This window comes from Lolium rigidum, chromosome 2 (assembly GCF_022539505.1).
Source record: "Lolium rigidum isolate FL_2022 chromosome 2, APGP_CSIRO_Lrig_0.1, whole genome shotgun sequence".
In the NCBI taxonomy this organism is placed as follows: domain Eukaryota; kingdom Viridiplantae; phylum Streptophyta; class Magnoliopsida; order Poales; family Poaceae; genus Lolium; species Lolium rigidum.
The window spans coordinates 199,955,607-199,965,257 of record NC_061509.1 but is presented as its reverse complement, the minus strand read 5'-3'; the positions used below and the strand labels follow the sequence as shown (position 1 = coordinate 199,965,257).

At 43.3% G+C, this 9,651-nt stretch overlaps 1 long non-coding RNA gene across 2 annotated transcripts; it reads left to right on the top strand.

Moving 5' to 3' along the window:
• Positions 1–1,606: 1,606 nt before the first annotated feature.
• Positions 1,607–4,240, top strand: LOC124687968. Of its 2 annotated transcripts, none has more exons than XR_006998374.1 (4): positions 1,607–1,853; positions 1,953–2,097; positions 2,203–2,363; positions 4,205–4,240. It is a non-coding gene; the product is annotated as an uncharacterized LOC124687968 (long non-coding RNA). The 2 variants fall into 2 exon arrangements; XR_006998373.1 differs by lacking the exon at positions 4,205–4,240 and adding an exon at positions 3,176–3,242.
• The last annotated feature ends 5,411 nt before the right edge of the window (positions 4,241–9,651 follow it).

The window sequence follows — 9,651 nt, the reverse complement described above, 5'->3', positions numbered from 1 at the left end:
TTGATGAATTGCTTTGATTTACTGTGTTTGGGTAGGAATTCTCCCTTAGAATCTTTCTATCTATTCTCATCTATACCCAACCCAGAGAATGTTTTCTCGGCAACTCGCCATGAAGACAACAGTAGTGAAACCACCCTAATGTTTCCTATCAGGGTGAAAAAGGATATAGTGTGAGATACGCAAAACCCTAGTTAAGGACGATAGAAATGTTTTCAAAACAGTTTAATGGGAATTGAAACATTGATTCAATTCTCCATGGTAATTTTTTCAAATGGCGAGGTTGACCAAGTGTTAGAATACGAGATTCAATAAATCAAATACGGAGTAATGATCTGGGTGCAGGATGGATTGATCACCATTCCTACTACTCTTATTATTCTCTTTCGTAATACTGACTTTGCGAATCTAGAGAGACATGCCTACAAAAGAGATATCGGCGAATGAGCCTAAACCCTAGGGTGGATAAATATTATACCCTTATAGTAGGCAAGTGTTGCCAAGCGTAGGACTACAACGAGATTGAAGATCTAGCCACTAGGTGAAGAGTGGTGGAAGGTTGCTGTCGAAGATACCAATAAACAAAGATGAGAAAAGTCGTGAAGTCCTCTCGTCTTGATGTCCTGGTTGACCCAAAGACTGACCCATCAGTATCAGAAGTAGTTCAACAACCAACCATTTGGATTAGAAGTCCTACTATGAAGGAAATCTATTCGACCTTCGAGAGATATGTTTTTCATTATATGTGAATAAACATTCGCCTATTGGATATTAACTCAGAAGCCATAGATATTTCAAAATATGACCATAGGTCAAGTCATATCCTCGGATGTGCCAAGCCATACCAAATATGAGATTAGCCTAAACCCAAGACCAAAGACCACCTACAATTTTTTTAAGGGTGGTAGCCCACCCCAAACATATTCCAAACCCATCTTTCTTTCTAGCCTCCTCAAATCTCGGGGACGAGATTTCTTTTAAGGGTGGTAGTTTGTCACATCCCGAAATTTTCTAAATTTTGGAATGTAAAATAAAAATAAAATTTAAGCTTGATTGGTTGTCTTGATTTAAAATTTATAATGAAAAAAAAATATTTTGGTGTTACTTAAAACTATTTTCCAAAAAAAGGAGTTCTCAAAAACATGCATTGCATTCATAAGCATCATGGCATCTTTGCATTCCTTAGGAAAAATTTAAGCGAAATCCAAATTTATAAAGAAACCTTAAACCCGAAGAAATGCAAATAAAGCCATATAGGCCTATGTGCCAAATTTGAATTTATCAAAATGTTTCCAAACTAAAAGTGATTCCAAAATATTCTTCTTTGAATAAGGAATCCGCTGCTATTTTGTTTGTATTTTTCTGACTCGGTTTGAGTCACTTTTGAGAAAATATGATTATCGAATCAATTCCAAATTGTATTTCAGAATATAAAAAAAGATAGGAGGTCCGGCCAGACCAACTCATTTGAGTCGGCCCAGCCAGAGTCGCACACGATCAGGCCGAGCGGCCAAGGCCAGCTCAAGACCGCACATGCAAGCAAGCTTGCTGCAAAGCCCCACGTCCTCCTTTCTCCATTGATTTTTTTGCACGCGGAGTCCACTGCCATGTCACGGCCACCATCAAGCTCCAGCCACGAACGGAGACACATGACTGCGTGCGTTTTTCAGTTTCGAAAGTTTCTTCTCCAATTCATTTCGGGCAAATTAATCCACCATTTAACGAGCCGTTTGTTCCTACTTAAGCCCCACATCCTCCTCTTCATTTCCCCCAAACGGCACACCTAGAGAGCCCCCAGGCTGCTCGAATTTTGCCTCGCATGTCCGCAGTACCGTCGCGGTAAATCGTCGATTGTGGTGAGCAAGGCCCATCTTTTGATCCCTAGTTTCTTCCAAACTTCCTATTTCTTTATTGCGCACATCTTAGTCTTTGTTTCGTGATTTTTGGTGCACCAGAGCAGCATCTCCATTTTCATCTCTGAGCACCATCCGCAAAAGGAATTTTTGGCAAGCCACTCCGGCAAGGAATCTCCGGCGAACAAGAGGACCCCGCGACCATCTACTTCATCAACACACTCGCCTAGTCATTCCACTTCGAAAGGTATACTCGACGGAGCCCTTGCGCCTATGTATCGCTGGAAACGGGCGATGCCCGACCATCACCTGCGTGTGAACTAACTCCGTCCACTCCTCGTCACTGTTCCAGGAAGCGCCCAAGCACGTCATCATCACCATCGAGTTCCCTCGTTGTGCTGATCCTCCACGACTTCTTCATCGTTGCCGGAGGCTGTGGAGTCGACCAGGGCAATCGCATCCGAGCCGTCCCGTCGTCGACTTCCTGAACTCATGCGCTACCTACTGCATCTGGTATAACACCTTAATTCCGCTCGTTCGATCCGTAGGTCACGTACTAGAACCAATGGGCGTATTCCCTTGTCTGCTAATGTATTTCTTTTAGCGTGCATGTGCTGATCATCCGATCGTTGCATATGTGTACTAGCTCAAATAAAACTTAGAAATTCCTATCTTTAGATCTATAGCTCCATTTCAGATGATTTCTTTTGCGTTGAGTTCATAATTAAACTCTCTATAACTTTCGTGTAGGATGTTTTTCCATCCGAGAAATTTTCTCGGACAACTTTTCGGATACCACTAGAATTCTAATCGCGTATTGTAAAATCCATACCTTGAGTTCTACACGTCGGTTTTCGACAAACTTTATACTGTTGGAATCAGTAACATACCTAGATCATTTCAGACATTTTTAATGTCGGATTCACACGCTTTGTTTTCGCGGTATTTCTGTGGTCCGCAATATAGTTCTTCCGCTATGCAAATCATTTAGACACATTCATCTTGTTCCATGATCATATCTCTCCAAAACATATTTATCCTAGTACATATTATTCAAATAACAACTGAGTTATTTGAGTAAAGTGTGACATGTCCTAACTTAGATTTTCATCTTGCTCCGGTGAGGTCGAGAAACCCTACCACATATCCCATGTGTTAAACCCTTGTTATCAATTAGGATCCATGAACCAAATCCCGACACCTATCTTGCAAGCCAAACCTCATGCCACACCTTAGTACCATAGAGCATTTTCCAAATTCTTTTTCTTGATTGTATTATGATGTTATGAATGGTGTGTTTATGTTGTGCTATTTTCATCTTATAGTTTGTACGGAGAGCCACGTGTTTTAATTGAGAGAAAAGGGAACGATCTTCGACTACCAAAAAGGCAAGTGACACACCCTCACAAATGTCCCAGTTTTTATCTATGCACCGTAGAGATTTTTGTAGTATACATGTGTAGGGTATATGCTTTGCTATGCAATCCCAGTAGTCTAGCTACCCCTACTTGACTACTTTGTCGCCATTAAATTTAGTTGTTGCTCAGCTATGCTATGAAATGTTTTGCTAGTAGTTAAGGAAAAACAACTAAGTTTAATGAACTGCCTGGGTGAATGGTGGAGCTTTGGAGCGGGTGGCTGCATCAGGGGGCCCTGTCAACGGCGATACCCTGGTGTGAGTGCACATTTGCGGAAAGTCACCCAGGATTAAAGAGATTGTAGACAACCTTGCTCATTAGCTTACCGTACAACCACATGCTATATGGGCTCGGCTTGACGGAGTATGTTGTGAGAACCCGGGCCCTACGTGACGGATGGTGTAGGGGAATGTAGGTCGGTACGGGTCCGTAGAGGATGGTCCGGGGATCACTTCAGAAAAATCTCGTCCTAGTCGACATCTGTCCATTTGAGCAAAATGTGCATCATGGAAGAAGAACAGGCTAGTTCATGTGGGTAAATTGTACAACCTCTGCAGAGTGTTAAATCTAAGTACTTAGCCGTGTCCCCGGTTACGGACAATTTGAGCGAACTGACAAGGATCCTGTTCGAAAATCTCCTCATCCCAACTTCTTAAATTAAAATTTGATGGGTGAACAAGGGTAGGAGGAATTTATCGGTTTCCATCAGTGGTATTCCAGGTCCATTGATTTCTATCAATGGAACCGCCTAATTAGAAGGGAAGAAAATGATTTGACAATTGATAGGAGAAAACTGGCTTTATGCAAATCATACCTGAGCTCTACCAGCCAAATGTACACTTAAGTGTTAGGTTGCCATTTGAGTCCACCATAGTGTCATCTTGCCAATACATTCAAAGTATTGACCATTCGTGGCTGTAACTTTTCATGTTGCAGATGTTTTGAAAGACGAGTGAGTTACGATGGTTAGGGTTACGAGTCTATCCTCAACATGCTCGCCGTGGCACATGAAGACGAAGGACTCCATGCTTGTCTATGTTTATTCGTTGTGAAACTCTGATGATATGCTAGCATTGTGCTATGCAATTTGTAATCCTTTATGTAAATTCTGGATCATACGATGTAATAAAGACCTTTGTTTCTTGGTATTACATCTTGTACTGTGTGTGCTAGCGATTGATCCAAGGACTAGCACAGATACGCACAGAGATCGGCACCTTAAAAGGTGAGGTCGCTACAGACCTCATTGATGTTCCAATCTTTACTACTTAGACCTTTATCTAAAAATGTTGAGGGATTGGATGTATTTTATGTTTACCATGAATTAGTCTATGTAATATGTAACCCAATTCGCCGATTAATGCAACTCTGGATCCTTCACTGTCATACGACTACTAAAACAAAATAAATAAACAAGCATTTTAAGTTTAATGCACATTTAATCAAGCCACATAATGTTGGCGTACTTGGAAGCAATCAGGTTTACTATTGTTGGCATGTGTGGTACAATTTCACGGGGCAATACCCAATCTAGCTTGTTCAATTACATTACATGAAGTAATTAAAATATGGATGCCTAGAATCATTCACTTCCGTACATTGCGATGGCTTATAGCGGTTTCTATGACCAATCTACATCACAAATCTAGTTCAAATTTGATCTATTTTTATGAACAAAATTGGAAACTCTACTTGGCATTTTCGTTTATTATGACCAGATGCACATATGTAGTGATTCATTTTCTTTTCAAATCGCCATACCATTTCCTCGTCAACTCTTCATCTTTTTTTAGTTTTAATGAATTTCCTTTGGTTGCATTCAATTTGCTTCAAATTCATCGGCTACGGGACGGAAGTTCCTATTCGGACTAGAGCGGCGGGTTTAGGTTGCCAACTATGGGCTTTTTTCATTCAGAGGATTCACCAGGGCGGCCCTAACGACGATATATGATCTTATTTGGTGGAGAGGGACTTGCTTGCGTTTCCTATCTTCAGTTAGGGCCCTTTATGTAAACACTAAGCGCTTGATTGTATTCTGTGTTTATGTTCACATACTCTATGGTGTAATAAAATATGGAATTCCATGTCCGATTAAATGCACCTCTGGACCCTGTCAGGCATTTCCCTTGTTATCTTTTCTTTTTACACATACTGTAACCATTGTTCAACGCGCAGTCCATCGCGGGAAGGTACCCTATCTTGCCCATTTGAGAACACACGTCTCTATAATTGCTCAGAAGCCCCGCGAGGGCACGATGGTCTTTTCTGGGTGTATGTAAGATTTATCCTTGACCAGCCCTCCACGCTCCACCCTTCTTCTCTTTCGTTGTCCTGGTAGCTAGTAACTAGCCTTCACCAGCCCTCCACCCTAACTAGTAAAGTACCTCGCAAGCCATGGCTCCATTGAGCCGGGCGGCCCGACGGGAAGGATATCCTAGGGAAGACGATGAGGACTAGGACCGCCGAGAAAAACTTGACATCTAGCCAGCTAGCGCGTCGTTGTATGGCCACTTATGATCGCCTGAGCATTCTCGCAGAGCAGTCTATCCTCTATTCGATGGAGAGCGAGCCAGTGGGCGAGGGTTCGTCCGGGTAGGTTTCTAGCGGCGTGTCCTCCTGTTCATTCTTATTTTCTAACTGTTTTTTCCATTTATTTACATCTCACAGGGCCGGCGGTTCAAACGTCTCCCCGGTAACCACCACGACGTTGGCGCCCCAAGTCCGGTCGTCGGAAGCTGAGTTCGGCCCCGTTTCACGGCCAAGCCAGGTAGGCTGTATACTCCGGATACTCCCAGCTTGTTTTTTTTATACTCCCTCCAATCCATTTTAATAGACTCAGATTTAGTACTCCCTCCGATCCATTTTATTTGACTCAAATTTAGTACTAGTACAACTTTGTACTAAATCCGAGTCAACTAAAAGGGATCAGAGGGAGAATACAACTTTACTAAATCCGTGTTAACTACTACTACGGAGTACTAAAAGGGATCGGATGGAGTAGTTTATGTAATCACGGCTTTCCTTTTAATTATGTGTTGATGAACACTGTGCTATTTGTGGAGCGTCCAAGTGATGTCCATTCCTGTATCAAGATCTGTGCTACTCCCTCCGTCCACAAATAAGTGGACATCTAGCCTTTTAAGAAATCCACAAATAAGTGTACATCTAGACTTCTTGGTATATTTTTTACGTTTAGACCCCTAGTGCATGCCTTGATCTCAGCTCCCATTAATTAATTTTGGTTTCTCAATGTTGTTTTATTGGGTACTAGCATGCACACCATTTATTAGCGCCTAAATCAAAGCAACTTCTTGATTAATGAGCAGATTGATTGAAGGAATGAGGGTCTTTTTTACAAAAAAAAATTAAAGTCTCTTGAAAACCGCGTGCGTCCACTTATTTGTGGACGGAGGGAGTAGAAATTAGTAGTACTCCTATTTTTTGCGTGCAATTACTCATATATGAATTGGTTGGATTCTTTTTTTTCCATACAATGATCGTGCCAGCAAATGGAGGTGAACATGGCCCACATAGGCAGCCAGCTGGGGAATGAACTCTCCCTCACCCCGGAGTTTGAGCCTGTTCACGTAGATTTGGCGTCCGAGAACAAGATCTGCCTTTATCTTCAGCAAGGCATCAATACCTTTACTGCCGAGCTTGACAGGCTTAATGAGCAGAACCGCGTTTGTGTGGAACTGCATAACCAGAGCGTCACATTGATGAATGATGATGATGCAAACACCACCATCAAGGGCGAGGGTTCGTCCGGGTAAGTTTCTAGCGGGGTGTCCTTCGAGTTGATTCTTATTTTCTAACCGTTTTTACATTTATTTACATCTCACGGGGCCGGCGGTTCAAATGTCTCCCCGGTAACCACAACGACGGTGGCGCCCCAAGTCCGGCCGTCCGAAGCTAAGTTCGGCCCCGTTTCCCGGCCAAGCCAGGTAGGCTGTATGCCTCTGTCCACTTGTTTTTTTATAGTTTATGTAATCACTGCTTTCCGATTAATTATGTGTTGATGAACCCTGTGGTATTTTTGGAGCGTCCGAGTGTTGTCCATTCCTTTATCAATATCCATGCTAGAAATTAGTACTCCTATTGTTTGCGGGTAATTAATACTCATATATGAATGGGTTGATTTCTTTTTTTCATACAATGATTGTTGTAGCAAAAGGAGGAGAACAAGGCCCACATAGGCAGCCAGCTGGAGAATGAACTCTCCCTCACCCTGGAGTGTGATCGTCTTCACAGAGTTTTGGCGTTGGAGAAGGAGATCTCCTTTTATCTTGCGCGATACGTCGACATGCTTAAGCAGCAGAACGCCTACTGGGTGGAACTGAACAACAAGAGCGTCACATGGATGGATACTGGAAGCAACCTCATCAAGTATCTCATGGAACAGAGGTTGAAATTAAAGCTCAAGAGGCAGATCTCGAGGGTGCTAATGCGCGGACAAACCGCCGTCCTTAAGGCGATTATCAAGGAGAAGGAGGATCTCCGTGCACAGCCTAGCGACCTATATCTCGGCGTCCAGCAAGAGTTCCCCGAGTAGGAGATCTTGTTCTGCCTCTTCTTTTGATGTTTATATTGCTTCATCACCTTAATATCGCCATGTGCTCGTAAAACTGCGAGTTAACTTTCTGTTGGTATGTTACACATTTGATTTGAACTTTGTGTTTTGCAATGCACAATTGATCAACTACTAATAAGTGTATATTAAAATGGCGGGATACTCTTTTTAGTGGCGAAAATTTTCCATTTGTTGCTATTGTAGCGAAGCTAAGCCCTTCAGAATCTTCCCTAACGTCAAGAAAACTTTCCAAAAACATAAGCATTTTGGAGGGCAACCTTGATGATATAGGCTATGAGGATGATCCTGGGTTGTGGTTCTTAGCGTGATCTGTAAATGGAAATGCTTCTTGTTCATACCTGAGGCTTTACTGAGGCTGCAAGATGTTCTCTAAGGACACTGTCAGTTATGTTCAGATAAGCTAGGGAAGAGATTACTGGTCTTGGAGCATATTGTCTTTTCGTGGGATTGAATTATCCGCTCAACATTGCAGTAAATCATGCATATTTCGATTTATATTTTGGTGGAGTTTCATTCGATTTGAATCATAGGTTTGTGAGCAAATATATATTTAGTTTAAACTAGTGCTCGAATACGTAAGAAGCTATTTAATCACAAGCTAGTCGTCCGAATGGGATGAAATATTCATACTGTAGATTTTAAAACAAGGCATCTACATATTACTGGATTTTTTTCAAAATTTTCTGAATAGTTTTTCTTTTTTAGCTTCGAAATAACAGATAGTTTGGAACGTTGGATCATGAATGGATGGTAGATAGTGGCACCTAGTCACAATGAGACTTGGAAGCATCAAGTCACTGAAGCTCCGTCCGGTTTCCAAACCAAGCTAGGAATGCATTGAAAATGAAGTTCTGCTCTAAAACATCTCTAATTTCATTTTGGTGCTCGCGCGGTTGCATGCTGCCCACGTGTTAAGGTACGTGTCTCTGGCATAGAGTAATACGATTATCGGCGCGCTAAATATATCGTATTGGAAACTGTAAAAAAAAACCTTTCTGCTCAAGCTGATGTGACGAGACATCACTGCACCAAAAGTCGTCGCAAATTTATAGATGGGTGGCGTGCTAGTCTACCATCTACCAACTGTCAAATCGGCGCCCAGTCGCAGCAGCAGCAGCCTAGAGTACTGCCTAGGTTTTGCCCCTTGCATGTCTATCATCTTTTTCTTCACCCTCCCAAAATCACGCGCACGCGCGAGGATCTCGATCCCCACCACGCCCCATCACTAGTACTATACCTTTCTCTCCTCACCCCAGCCGGCCGCGGCGCGCATCGTTCCTTCCATAGCGCTCGCCCTCTCCTCCGAAAACCCCAAGCGCAGTTGCATCCGCCATCCACCTAAATCCATCTTCACGTGATGGAATATCCATGGCTTTGCCGGGGCGGCGGGGACGGCCACTTGGAGGCTCTCACCGGCGACAACATCGACCTCATCGTTGCGCATCTGGACGTTACCTACACTGTCCGACTTGCCGCATGTTCCAGGGAGCTCTACGACCAGATCAGCAATGATGAAGGCAAGATGCACCATTGGGATGAACCCTGCCTGCTGATGCCTCCGCCTGCTTATTGGTTCGATGAACACTGGTTCGTGGCGACAGCATCTCGTCTGCATGTTACCGTGTACGACCTGGTGCCCCTCGACCATCCTCGCCGTTCTGTCACCCTGCCGTTCATGCACGACAGAAAATGGCTTGGCGCGAACGGCGACTGGATCGCCGCCGCCGATCATCGTGGGTGCCAGTGGTGCCTTGTGAACGTCTACACCGAGCGATGATACATCTCCGACGTA